At 40.4% G+C, this 14,068-nt stretch overlaps 2 protein-coding genes across 9 annotated transcripts in view; one reads left to right on the top strand and one right to left on the bottom strand.

Annotated features, from left to right (window-relative positions):
* Window positions 1-12,140, bottom strand: part of LOC120550876 (inhibitory synaptic factor 2A) — a 37,224-nt gene extending 25,084 nt beyond the window's left edge. For both annotated transcript variants that reach the window (XR_005637797.1, XM_039787802.1), the window contains exon 1: window positions 11,620-12,140. The gene's annotated coding sequence lies outside the window, so the exon portion shown is untranslated. The remainder of the gene's footprint in view (window positions 1-11,619) is intronic.
* Window positions 1-14,068, top strand: part of dock1 (dedicator of cytokinesis 1) — a 190,657-nt gene that overhangs the window by 98,041 nt on the left and 78,548 nt on the right. The gene's annotated exons all lie outside the window — the stretch shown is intronic.

Raw genomic sequence — 14,068 nt, 5'->3', positions numbered from 1 at the left:
TGCTTTTATCTGACACTTGTCATCATGCATGTCAAAATGCATAGCATATATGAATTTTAAAGGAGCAGAATTTTCATATATTTTAAGTTACTTCCTCTTGATAACAGGAATAATTTAGTTTGACTTTGAATATAATTTCTAAATGAATTTGACACTGAAGGCATAGTGATGTCATGCAAATCTAAAATTCCATATGCATGTACAATATATTTACCCTTTAAAAGAAAATTTTCATTTCCTTTTTAATTGCCAGGTGGCTATGGTCTTTTATGCAATCCTTCTGTGTTTAATTACTGAAAAAGGCAAGCGTTATGATTTAAGCATGACCTATAGATAATCTTAACAGATTTCCATGGTGCCTTTAATCTTCTTCTCTGTGAAACCAATAACTCAAATTTCAGTACAGTTTTCATTCGTATAATCATTGCCAGTTAAAGCAGTCTTGACTACCAGTTCCTCCTCCTTCTCTAACTTTAAGAGTGTTTGTGTCTGAAGTTAGTGTGAGAGCTATCAGACACTGCACTTACAATCATATACACTCTCACACACTCTAATGAACTTTGTAGCAATATACTGTAGACTATTCTGAAGACTGTGCCTGAGGTCTGCAGTTTATTTTCATGGTTCATTAGGTTTTTCCAGGATTCTTCACTGTCTGACCTTTCCCTCTCACAGTTAATAATACTTTTAAAACAGGATGTTGTGACTACTTGGTGGCACATTTTCACTCTTCTAGGATATGTGAATATGGCATGTTTTCTATTTTCTAAATGAACAGAGACAAGAGAATATGCTGAAAAAATGGGGACGATACCTGCAAACAGACAAACTTTTGACAGAGAACTGTACAACAACCCTCCAATGAGAAACATCCTAAGCAGAGATATGATATGAGATATGAATTATCTTTCCCCACTACCACAGGTATGGTGGCGGCATCACAACTCTGCAGTTTGCCTCTGATGCTCTGACAGAAATATAATACATTCTCCTTCTGCCTGCTGATTTACAATAAGCAAACACTGCACATGCTCATGTAAATGCTCAATCAGATGAAACAATTATCCATTTCAGCTTATCTGCCATGACTGCTCTATGTCAATAGGGAATGACTTCCTTTTTCACACCGGTCTGTTTACTTACCCGGGAGCTATAGAATGGACACTTTGTCTCACTGCCTTGGCTCTGTATTATTAAATTATAGTTTCTGTCGCCGGTTCTGCTTGGGGAAGGAGATGGCCCCCTATCTTGGTCTATCTCATCTAAGAGCTGACATAACAGTCTAATCTACAGACATTGATAGCTCCTCCTTAAATATGACAATTTTACATGTTGGCTTAATCAGTATTTTTTCTGCAAAACCTAGTCTGGCAATCGGTCTACTAAGGACAAAGTGACATTTTATCAGAATGAGTATATGAATAAAAGCCGTCATATTGCCATTAAAGGCAAACCCAAGATTACGATGCTCTTGTGCATCGTAACAGTGTTCTTACGCAGGTTCTTCAAAATGAGAGAAGCTGCTGTTCCCCACACTGAGTTTTTCTGTGTCTAATATCAAAATAAATAAATAATGTTCCTTTTCATCATCCATCCATACTCAGTCATAGTCACATTCATGCCAGCATATTTAAAATACACTCATTGCCAACGTATGCAATTAAAAATAAAGTGGCATGCAATTATCTGCAACTTTAAAATACTCTGTATAGTTTAAGACTCCCTGCCTGGTACGGTCACCTAATCTGTTAATCTAAGAATAAACTTTCTAGGACTGTGTCAATGGCAAGCAAGATAGTTGGCAAACCCCAAAAGCCCTTGACTCAACTTTTTTTAGAAAGGATGAGGAAGAATGTGAAGAGTATTCTGGCAGATACTGTAGCGCCCATCCTCTCTTAAACCAGTTGAAGCCTTCGAGATCCAGAAGGCACTATAGAGTCCTTCTGGCAACTAAAACTATATTTAAGAATTCCTTCATCTGAAGTGTCATCAATATTCCTAACTCAACAAAGTGATTGATGAGCTTTAAGCCACAGACATTTAACGTGTATTGTGTTTTTATGTTTGTTTTACTAACTGCTTGTCTGCTTCTTATGTTGTTGTTTCTTGTGTCTGGTGAGCCGACGACAAGTTTCCACCCTGGTGGACAATAAAGTTATATTCTATTCTATATTCTGTTCTACAGACAGATGGGTTCAGCAATGTTGCAGATTGACAGTCCTCCCCTGAAAGTGTCCAAATGTTGCCCAGTAATGTCACTGGAAACCTTTTCTGTCTGAGAACAACACAGCATGCCCATATAGATATGTTAGAGATGGCAGCTTTCTGCTGTGTAAGCAGATGTTTGTTTTATTCTCAATAGACAGGTAATTACCGATGTGTCCAAATGACCAGAGAGTACAGTACAGTGCAATGCAATGTTTGTAGAAACTGACTATACGCCCAACAGAAGAGACATTAGGAAAGATATTCTGCCAACAGTAACAAGGCTATTAGAGCACAGGGACATCTGCACCACAGTACAGGAATTAGTTATACATGTTTTATTTTACTGTGATACATGTGTAATACCTAGCATCATACAGTGTGTGAAAAGTGGACAAAAATTTTAACAAGTTTCAGCCCCAGTACAGCCAGTTTCAGCAATTGTCGTTACGCACACAGAAAGGCCAGGAGAATTAAAAAAATAACACGCCGTGTAGGAAACACAAGTGGTAGAGCTACCATATAGATCTTCACCTTGTATCGTATGCATATAATCACTTAATGACTCCTGACCTCCCTTGCCATTAGGTTGATTGAGCTGTGAAAGCAGAGGGGCATACAACAATGTAAAGAGGAAGAATCAAGGCTGAATATAGCACAATCCAATACAATAATTTTCCAATTAATACCTTGGCTGTGCAGCATTTGAATCATTTTAGTCAAAGATAGTCTAATTCTTTTTCTTTTACCATGTGACGTGTATTTTCCGACTATTATCTATTCACAAGCATGGCTGGGCTTTGCTGGTCTATCACTGTCCGTGTCCTTTCCATGTTTGTTCAAAGGATGACATTTTGAAAAAGAGATTAAACTGTTACCCCACATCCCCTCTCCAAATGAGGTCAGTGACTACTTCTATGTTATAAGCTAGGCCCAAATTAAACATTGTATTCAATATTTGCAAAATGACATCTGATTACAATCCAAGATGCCACCTTGTTTTAAACCATCAGACATGAATGTGGTTTGTCAGCACAAACAGCAACAGTGTTTTCTCTACTCTCCCTTCCCTACACACAGCCTCCACGATGCATACAGTTTCATGGTATTGTATCATATCCTCATTTAAATGTGATCCCTTTTGACATGCCTGCACTGCAGGCTGAATAATGTGTCCCTGGCTCCACATATCTGATATGTTACCCATTGGGTTCAAGCCCGGGCAACTGTAGCAGCACTCGCATCTCACCTCCGGCTGGAACTCCACCCCCTGGCCTCTTGCATAAAACGGCATGACTCATCATGCAAGGCTGTGACAATTGCCCCTTTTTAGGGTGGCTCTGGTCTTTTTTTATGTTAGGGGCAAGTAAGTGAAGTGAACTGACCCAGTATTTTCTACCCATTTGGACAGACCAAAAACAGACCTCACAGGGTCATGTGCGCATGGCAAAACACATCAGACGTATTCACATCTGACCTTGTTTTAGCAGCACAGATCACATGGCTGTCATACTGGCACTAAGGGTCATTATTAGGGTTATTTCTAGGGACACAAGTGCATTTTGTTCATGACCCTGAGAGCCGGATTCCGCACGGCTGGTTCTTGTGAATAATTTCTCTTCTAACTCAGCCATTGTTTGAAGCTTTGGAGTCCTGCAGGGACAATCCAGATTACTGCAGTAATACAATTCATTACTCTTTAATGGAATGGCCTTTATGCTCACAGCCCATGCTCATTTAATGCAACACACCTTGAGTTTTTTTAAAAATGGTTCGCCATTACTTGCATTATTTTAAAATACATATGAGTTGGCAGTTTTGTGAATGGCAGTTGCCTAATTGAACTTTTGGTTGCCGGTGGGTAAAATCTTAAAAGGTGGAAATTTTAGTGTTCTGATTCAACCTGGGAATTAAATGTTTGCTGTAACTTTGAGCTTGACTAATTTTGTGTTATCGCTTCTGCTCCACCGAAGGGAAATTTCATTAATATAGTATGCATTACAAAACCGGTGAATTAATTAAATGCTGGAAATATGGCTATACATGTCAATTAGCGAGCGCAGCCTAAACAGCCTTTCTTGTTTATGAACAGGGTGTTTCATACATTTTCTTTTTTTTTTTTAGATTATTTTTTGGGCATTTTCAGCTTTTATTTTGATAGGACAGCAGAAGACATGAAAGGGGAGAGAGGGGGGAGAATGACATGCAGCAAAGGGCCGCAGGACGGAGTCGAACCCGGGCCCGCTACGTCGAGGAGTAAACCTCCATATATGGGTGTCCGCTCTATAGGGCTGTGACTTTTGCCCAAAAATCATATTCGAAGTTTGTTTGTTTATTAATATTAATATTCAAATATATTCGAATATTTATTAATACTATTTTGACCATTAAATGTTGTCACCTCTCTCTTCTGTTGTGTGAATGAGGAGCAGCCCCGCCCTCCCCTCTGTGCTCTCTCCTCATGTGCAGCAGCACTGAGCAGGCAGGTAGAAAGGGGAGAAGGGACAGGGTGCGGGGGCCGTTGTAGGTAGGAAAGACAGCAGCACGCGACAGGAGAAAGATGCCGCTGAGCTGGCCTGGCCCTGGGCAAGCCAGCCTTCTTTGAGAATTAGGGGGGAATGCAACGCTACCGAGCCACGGCCGAGAGACGTGCGTCGCCGCGACGTGTAGTTTTTTTTAAATATTCGAATGATATTCGAATAACGAAGTTCGGAGTCAAAGCCCTACCGCTCTACCAACTGAGCTATCCGGGCGCCCTCATTGAGATTTTCTATTATCGTTTTTATATCTTTTCCCAGTGTATACACACTGAACTGTATGTTTTAGCTGTTTGATTGGAAGCTTAGAACAAATAGTATAGTTAAGTAAGCTATTTAGTCATACACTGTATTATGGCCACATACTTTAGTGCACTTTTGGTCTGGGGCTGTCTGACTTTGTGGCAGTTTGAGGTAGTTCTTTTCCTGTTTAAACATGATAGTGCCCAATGCACAAAACAATGATTTTCTTTAGTGTGAACTTGCCTGCACATTGCCCTGACCTCATCCCCATCCAACACCTTTGGGATGAAGTGGAACTCTGACTGTGAGCCACATCTTGTCACCCAACTTCAGTGGTCAACCTCACTAATGCTCTTGTCGCTGAGTGGATGCAAATCCTTGTGTCCCAGTCTAAGAAGAGAGGATGCTATTATAGTAACATATAAATGGCCATGTTTTGGAATGAGATGTTCATCAATCTCCTACTGTATTGATGTAATGTTTGGCAATACTTTTGACAGTGTAGTGTACAGTACAGGCCAAAAGTTTGGACACACTTTCTCATTCAATGCGTTTCCTTTTTATTTTCATGACTATTTACATTGTAGATTCTCACTGAAGGCATCACAACTATGAATGAACACATATGGAATTATGTACTTAACAAAAAAGTGTGAAATAACTGAAAACATGTCTTATATTTTAGATTCTTCAAAGTAGCCACCCTTTGCTTTTTTTATTAATAAGGGAAAAAATTCCACTAATTAACCCTGACAAGGCACACCTGTGAAGTGAAAACCATTTCAGGTGTCTACCTCATGAAGCTCATTGAGTTCCCTTGGGTTTGCAGAGTTATCAAAAAAAGCAAAGGGCAAATGTTTTCAGTTATTTCATACTTTTTTTCAAGTACATAATTCCATATGTGTTTATTCATAGTTTTGATGCCTTCAGTGAGAATCTACAATGTAAATAGTCACGAAAATAAGGAAACACATTGAATGAGAAGGTGTGTCCAAACTTTTGGCCTGTACTGTATATACCCTCTGATAGTCCTCACCTTCTCAAACTTCCCAATGACGGCTCAACTGTGTTTTTTTACTGAATAAAACTCACAGGGAAATGTAAGCAGCCAGTATTGGGTTTTTGAATTATAAACAAAGTGAGCTTGAACTCTGCCCTTGTGCTACATGATCAACAGCAAAAATCCTGCTTTTCTATTGCTGCAGTTTTACATTATTACAGCTCAGCAAAGCCTCAGATGCTGCTTGAACAAATGAGTGTAGCAGTATCATTACAGTCATGTAAATTCCGAACTTTACTGTAATCCAGCTTTATCTACTTGTGTTTTGTTTTCCCCTTTTCTGTCTTCTGACAGCTTCCCCTCATAATTACACGTGGCTTAGTAATGTATTGAAAAGTCTTTGATCTGCCTCTTAAGAGCACAGTGATTATGCAGTAAAAAGATATCCAGGCTCGTAGTTTACTTTGTGTTGGTGAGGTCATTTGACAGTGTGGGTTTATTGTTGGGTTTTTATTTTCTGTCTGTCTCTGTGCTGCAGCATGCAAGCAAGCTTGGGTACAACCATGCTCTCAGGGTGTGATGTGAGGGTATATATATATATATATATATATATATATATATATATATATATATATATATATATATATATATCCGACTGATTGACTTTACAGGTCAGTGTTGAGGGATAACTGCAGTACAGTGCATTAGGCCGACACTAAACACAGCAAATCCTTTGTCATTTAATGGCAGCTTAATGCTGTAAAATGGAATGGCACTGGAAATGACAGGATTTTAAGGGATTGTCTCTCTAGTAATTGTTGCTCAGTCATCATGGACCACTGCACTGCTGCCAAGCACCATTTTAAAGATTTAGCTCAGAATCAGCATGTATTGTTGCGGTAATGACTAAATAACACCAGGAACATACTTTGTTGTGGAGAGCGCAGTAGGAGCTTTTGCTAATTGTAAACCGAGGAGAAGTTAATGTCAAATTTTAATACCATTGTGATTCTACAGCAGTAGTGTCAGTACAGTTCTGTATATTGGGGTCAGATACATTTCTAATAAAATATAGATGCGGCAATAGCAATATGGCTTGAAATGAAACCAGATAGTCCTAAACTGGCCAGAGGCCAAATTATTTGGCCTGCACAATAATTTGTCAAGCCTTACTGTTCCATTTATGTTATGGTAATAATATGGTATCATAATAGTTATTAATATTTACAGAAACGTAGTGTTCGTTTTAAGTCTGATACTGTGACTGGATAAATCTAGATTAGCTGTTAATTCACAGCACTCAGACTATCCTAACCATTTTTTGAAAAGCCATGTGTGCATTACATACATTTTCACATAAATATGTTCATATTACATTTATATTTATATTGCTTTCACTTGTGCACTTGAATAAAATGTGCGAGAGACTGCATGAGATACTGCAGTTACAGAAAATAACTTAATACAAGCTAATGGCCTCTCACTGAGCCTCCCAAGCCTGTGTGTGTACTGTACATGTCATTAGTATCCATCCCCACTGTGTATCATGCTAGAAATTACCACCATGAAAGAACTCAGTATACGTTATGTCAGCCTGCTGCTGTTTTCATGGAGGACTTCTTATCCTTGAACTGTAGCCTGCGGACATTGTAGCCTTATTATTTTTTACTCACTTTGTCCCCACTGAATTGTTCTTTTCTTTGTTATTTTCTAATTCGCCGTAGTTAGTTGACTTTGTGCGCTACGCCTGCACCCAGGTGGGTTCTCTGGGAGCTTGGTAAATTCACAGTAAGCCTGTAATCCATACGTCAGTGAACATGCAGGCTAGATGGAGATCAGACCTCAAGAAAAGGATGTATGCTGCAGAGGCTGCCTGCTCTAATCAGAATGCATCAGATCACTCTCTCCTTTCCTTTCCTCCTCCTCTTTCTACAGAACATTATATCTCTCTTCTTTCATTTACTCATTTTTTGTTCTCTTCCTCTCATCTTCTTCCTCTTTGTTGCTTTCACTGTCTTTCTCTCTCCTCCTCTCTTTGCCTTCTAGACACGCTGAGGTTTCAAAGCTGATGGGTAACTAGAGAACTCCCCTGCTGCTCTCAGATTCCTCCTAGTCATCCCTAGCAAAGAGAAGAAGTTCTCTTTGTGTGTACACGCGATACACACACACACACACACACACACACAATTATGGAAATGTAGAGTAAAAGACTAGAAAAAACAGGTGCATGGATGTAGATGTAGAGTTTTCGCTCTGCTTGAATGGAACAGAATTGAATGTGAGTAAAATAGACAGGTAATGATGAAAAGGGAAGATGAAGCCATGGAGAAGGATCCATGAACAAGAATAGAGGTCCTGAAGGGGGAAAGAGATGGCAAAAGCCATCCTGTCTAGTCAATAAGATGTATCATTTTGTCAGCTCAACTGAATATCATGAAAGCCATATAGTGTTGGGAGAGAGGGAGAGGCTGTACTTTATGAAGCCACTTCACAAACACTGTCATTTTAAGATTTTTCTATTTTCAACTGGTTGAAAGACCTTCCTCACTATGCTTGTCTAATTAGGGTTAACACAACAGAGAGCAAGTTGGTATCAGGAGATTTAGACCTCTAGTAGCATTACGGAGCTGTTTTTCTATAAGTAGGTCCTCGCTTTGGTTGCCTCGTGCGCACGCATGCGGATGCACATGCACGCTTAGGCAGGTACACTTAAGCGATACACGCCAAAATATGCTGCAAAGGCAGGAAGGAAGAAGACTGCAAGCTGGTAAACATGGATGTAAACAATGCTGGATATAAATACTTAAAAAATCGGCTTTGCAAATGTTTTGTGAGGAAGAAAATTCCCTTAACTAACTCGTTAGAACCTTGAGGATACACACAATGCGATTTGTTGAGACTACACTGAATGTAAACTATAACTTTTCTTTGTTTACAAGGCGAAAATCTTTAATAATTCAAATTCACATTAAGCCTACCAGCATGCAAGACAGCTGATCCTGACCTTCACCTGTTGAGATCAAGCACTTCTATCAAGAAATAGAACAATATTGTTTGTGAGAACCTCAAGCTACAAGTAATTAGTGCTGAAACGATTAGTCGATCCACAGAAACGTATTTGACACATTTGATAATTGAGAAATTGTTTGACATTTATCAAGCAACAGTGCAAGATATTTGCTTGTTCATGCTTCTCAAATATAAAAATTAGCTTTTTTCCTCTTTCATGTAATTGAAACCTAAATATATCTACACGGTTTGGACTGTTATTTGGAACAAAACAAGCAATTTGAAGATGGTGCCTTGGGCCTTTTTATGTTATAAACAAAACTGTTAATTGAAGAAACCATAAAGACATTATTTTTTAATCAAAAGAATTGTTAGTTGCTAAGCTAAATGTAATGAAACAATAGATATACAGTATAGATAGCTAGACTCTACTTTCTTCTTTTACCACTGAAAACTCCCAGCCTCTGTTCCTCTGCCTCTGGGCCTGTCGGAGCCCCAGCAGACTGGGCCCCTACTGCAAAGCAGTGGGGAACACATGCTTTACACACACATACACCAGTGCACACTGAGAACAACACCCAGGTGGGATTGTGTGCAAAGAGTATCAGAAGTACGAAGTGACACACACACACACACCTTTCCATCTTCAACAACAGACGCACGCGATTCACCTCAACTGCTTGCCGTTGTGGTGCTCCCAGGGAAAAAAAAAATCTGACTTTGAATGAATAATCCTATTAGCACACGAAAGGTAACATCTGGCTTGTTCCAAAAGCAGTCATTCTTTTATAGGAGAGCAATTTGTTTTGTGGATGAATGAATACCCTTCCCAGGGCCACAGAAGGCGAATGTCCACTCGTTTGGAAACCCTACAATCTCCCTCACTTCTTCCCACCCTCACACACTCTGCCTTATTTGCTTGGTTTGGACAGACAAGGGTCGTGCAAGTTTCTGAAAATGCTATTTGTTTAAGCCAACTCTATTACATTAGTTGATGCATGACATCTCTGTGTGTAAAAGCTTTGTCCAAGCTTTGTTCTACATTTTTAATCTTCATGTACCTCTGCATTTGGAGTGATTGTGTACAGGGGTGGCATGCACACTCCTTTCTTGCGTGTATTAAGTGGCAGAACAGTCAGTCTACCTCTTCCTTCGCGCTCTCTCTAACGTTACTATTACAGGGTGAGGTGCAGACTGATATTCCTAAAAGTAAAGATTGACTTTGAAGCGGTGGGCCATCACACCCATCACTCCTGGATAGCTGTGCCCAGTTCTCACAGATGCAGCACATAGGCTCAAGGAAGACTAGGCAGTGACGGATGTAGGGGAGCGTGTCATTTCTTTTTTCTGGAACAACGGCCGACTTTCTTCCCTATCCTGTCATTTTGTATAGTTGGTATGTAGGCATGTATGTACTTTTCATGTCACTCTTCAGTGTCGGTACATAATACCCTTCAATTGTAAAAAGACAAAGAAAATTCAATATCCTCTCCTGGCATGCTCTCTCTACTATTTCTCACAGACAATGTCTTTTCCCCTTTCACTATACCTCTGTCTTTCTCCCTATCTATCTTCATCTGTTTCCCTCAGTCCTCTTCTCAGTGTCTGCGCAAAGTGAAATAGAGCAGAGGGGAGATTGTATCAGAGCGTTGATGTGAGATAGGGTTTGAAGGGGAGGCAGAGCGATGGGAGGAGGTTTGTGGAGATGAGTGGGAGTGACGTGCGTTTTGTGTGGCATCTAAAGGACAGTGGAGATGTGAGGGTTCCAGGCAACCCATGCTCTCTCTCTTTCATTCTCTCTTCCGCTTACACACACACACACACACACACACACGCACACACACGCTCCAATAATATGTCAGAAGATGGTGACTTCACCAGTCCATTAATCTAGATTAATCTTTAGTTTAAATTCCTTGCCGCCAACTGCCTGATGCCTAGCTCTCATTACCTATTCCTCTGTGCTGCAAAACACTGCTGCCTCAGTACGTGGGACAACAGCTTCATGCAACAATTCTGCTATTTTTCTTTTGGTTAAGATACCATTGTGGTTTATGTAATGCTCACTCAGCTGCACAACTGAGAGGAAATGCAGCATCATGCAAGACCTTGTATGCAAGCACTGTTTTTGTGGAGCCAGTCATCTTAAATCTGGATCACAATCCTTTTAGAAATAGAAAACTGACCTGCCAGATCTGATAAATGTCAGATAGCAGTGGAAGTGAGTTTCCCCCCACATATTATGAAATAAACAGTTTTCATGTCTAAAGTTTTCTAAACTGACTGATGGTCTCTTGAACTCAGCACCAGCACATTTGTTCAGCCGCTGCCTGAAATCTCCCTTAACCACTTCACCACAGCAGAGGCAACTAAGCTGAACTAAAATCAATCTGAGATGTACCTCCTTTCATCTGCCACACGTATTTGATATTTGATCAGCCGACTAAAAGGCGAAATCTCCAGTGAAAACATTCCCTGTGGATTATCCCCGGGCTCAGTCCCACAGAGCGAGCAAATCCCTCGGATTTCCCACCTCCAGAGGTTATTTGACAGACTTTCCCCCTTGCAGTTGCAGACAAAGAGGTGAAATAAAGGAGAGGACAAGAACAGAGAAGAGCGACTCACCTCAGACTGTGAATTACTGACGTAAAGGATGCGTTAGCCTAGATCCCTGGTTGTGCCCATGCATGCCCTTTTCCTTAGTGGATTAGAGGCGAGCTGGAAGAGGAGGCTATGCCATGGCAGAAGTTAACAGGACAGGCTGGCAGCGGCACGCAGGCAGACTAGCAGCGGCAGTAGTTGGGGTAGTTGTTGCACATCGGCGTCCTCTGATCCAGTGGCGTGAGGTTCCTCTAAGCCCCAGTCAGAGTCAACACTCCCCCTCTCTTTTCCTCCTCTCCACCCGCTCTCCTCTGTTCCCCTTTCCTTTCTCCACACGGCGTCGGCAGGGGCTCACACTCACTCACACATGCATGCACACACTCACACAGGCACACACACACACACACACACACACACACACACACACAGTGGCTGAACTCCGGACGCCTTAGCGACAGAGACCATGCAGGCAGAATATCCCCATCGTGCCGCCGCAGTTCTCCTCTCTGGCTTTCTACTCTTTTCTGCGTGTGTGCATCTGCGTGTGTGTGTGGAGAGAGTGTGAGTGAGAGAGGGAGACAGGCAGACATAGAGAGAGAGAGAGAGAGAGAAGTAGAGAGATTAGGCGAGAGGGGGAGGGAGCATGGGAGAGAGAGAGAGAGCAGAGGGAGGAGGGAAGGTTGCAATGGAGAAAGTACAGTTTCAGTTTTGGCTACATCTGGCAGGTTCATGCATCATCCCTTTATCTCATCATCAGTGAAAGCAGTTCTGTCAGTGACCTCACTTCTGTGGAGCCCATATGCTCACCAAAACTTTCTTTGTCAGGAGCAGAAGAATTAAACTCCAACTTTGAAAGGCTCTGTTCAGACTGCACTCTTCCTCACAGCTCTGCAGCCCGGCATTCCAGCATTTGTCTGGAGAAAGAGGATGTGTTTTATGAGACTTGCCAGTCTGCATGCTTGGTGTTTTCATAGAGGGATGCTCGTCATGTATTATCAACCTTGAGGGTTCCATCTCTAGAATGTAGAACTCTACAAAATAAAGGAGGGAAATAACACTCTAAGTGAAACCTTGATCATGTTAAAGTGGAGCTGTATTATATGCCTGATTGGAGGTTTTCAGAATCCTTGCTCGCCTTCACTCTGTCACAGGGAAACCTCTGGTTCTGCTTTAAGCCGCAGGTACCATGGTAATGAGCTGCAGCTCTCCAGACAGCAGCTGCTGCTACGGTGTGTTTTAGCATTTAATGATTTGAGTTTGATTTTTGTTTTCTTATACCTTTTTTATTTACCAGTGAACCAACCATTAAACAACACACAGCCTGTAAAGCATATTGTACGGTTAAGACTGGCAACATCTGATTATTCATTCAGAACCTTGTGGAGTCGATATGTATTATAATTTTATTGAGGATTCATGTAAACTAGAATTCAGTAACTTGGAGCCGAGGGGGGTTAACAGGCTTATTTATTTTTTTTTAAGATTATTTTTTTGGCAAAAAAACAGCTGACAGGACATCTTAGACATGTAAGGGGAGAGAGAGGGGGAATGACATGCAGCAAAGGGCCGCAGGTCGGAATCGAACCTGCGGCCGCTGCGCCGAGGACTGAGCCTGTGTATATGGACGCACACTCTGCCAGGTGAGCTACACTGGCGCCCGCTAACAAGCATTTTGGGTGATGGAACCACGGTGCAGTCATTGTGTAGTAAAAGCAAGATTTCTTGTACTAACAAATCTGGGCCATCGTCTTTTTAATAGTTCAGTCATTGCAGCTCGTTTATGCCACATTGTTATTGTTATTAAATATTATGTTTCTCATTAGTTGTATTTCCCTGTCGATTCTTAATTGTTATTAAGATTTTCTTTCTCTATTGGATCATTCCTTATCATTTTTCCAAAATATATTTATTGGACTTTTCTCTTTAAAGTGCAGAACAAAAGACCATTGAAAAATATCATTCCTTATTATTCGATTTTTTTTTTTCATTGAAATATTGTCACAAATCATTAAATCCAACAACATCTATTCCATATATCATTCTAAATCACATGAAGATGTGTATAAAATATAAAACATCTGCTGATTTTCCATTTGTTATAATGGTTCATATGTAAAACAACAATTAGGGTTGTTTTTTTGAAAACTGTATATTTCACCCAGTGTGTTGTAAATCTGCTTCACTAAGGTGCTGGAACAAATTTATACACAGAATACAGCATGGTCAAATGAATATTGTCATATTCCTCAAAATGCCAGCCTAGTAGTCAAATTGTAGATCTAGATTTATATAAGATAATTTTAACATAATAAAATCATTAGAGTCAAGCTCCAGCTTTGTGATTTATATGTTCCTTATAAAAGGGTGGAAGAAAAGAAGCAGAAGAAAATAATAATGTTGGATTGTTTCTCTTATTCTAAATACCATTTCTGCCCTCAAGATACTGGTAAAAAAATGTATATGTATATTTGAT

The sequence above is a fragment of the Perca fluviatilis genome, chromosome 21 (genome assembly GCF_010015445.1).
Source record: "Perca fluviatilis chromosome 21, GENO_Pfluv_1.0, whole genome shotgun sequence".
Classification (NCBI taxonomy): domain Eukaryota; kingdom Metazoa; phylum Chordata; class Actinopteri; order Perciformes; family Percidae; genus Perca; species Perca fluviatilis.
Note: the sequence above shows the minus strand (reverse complement) of the source record. Positions and strands in the feature narration are given on the sequence as shown.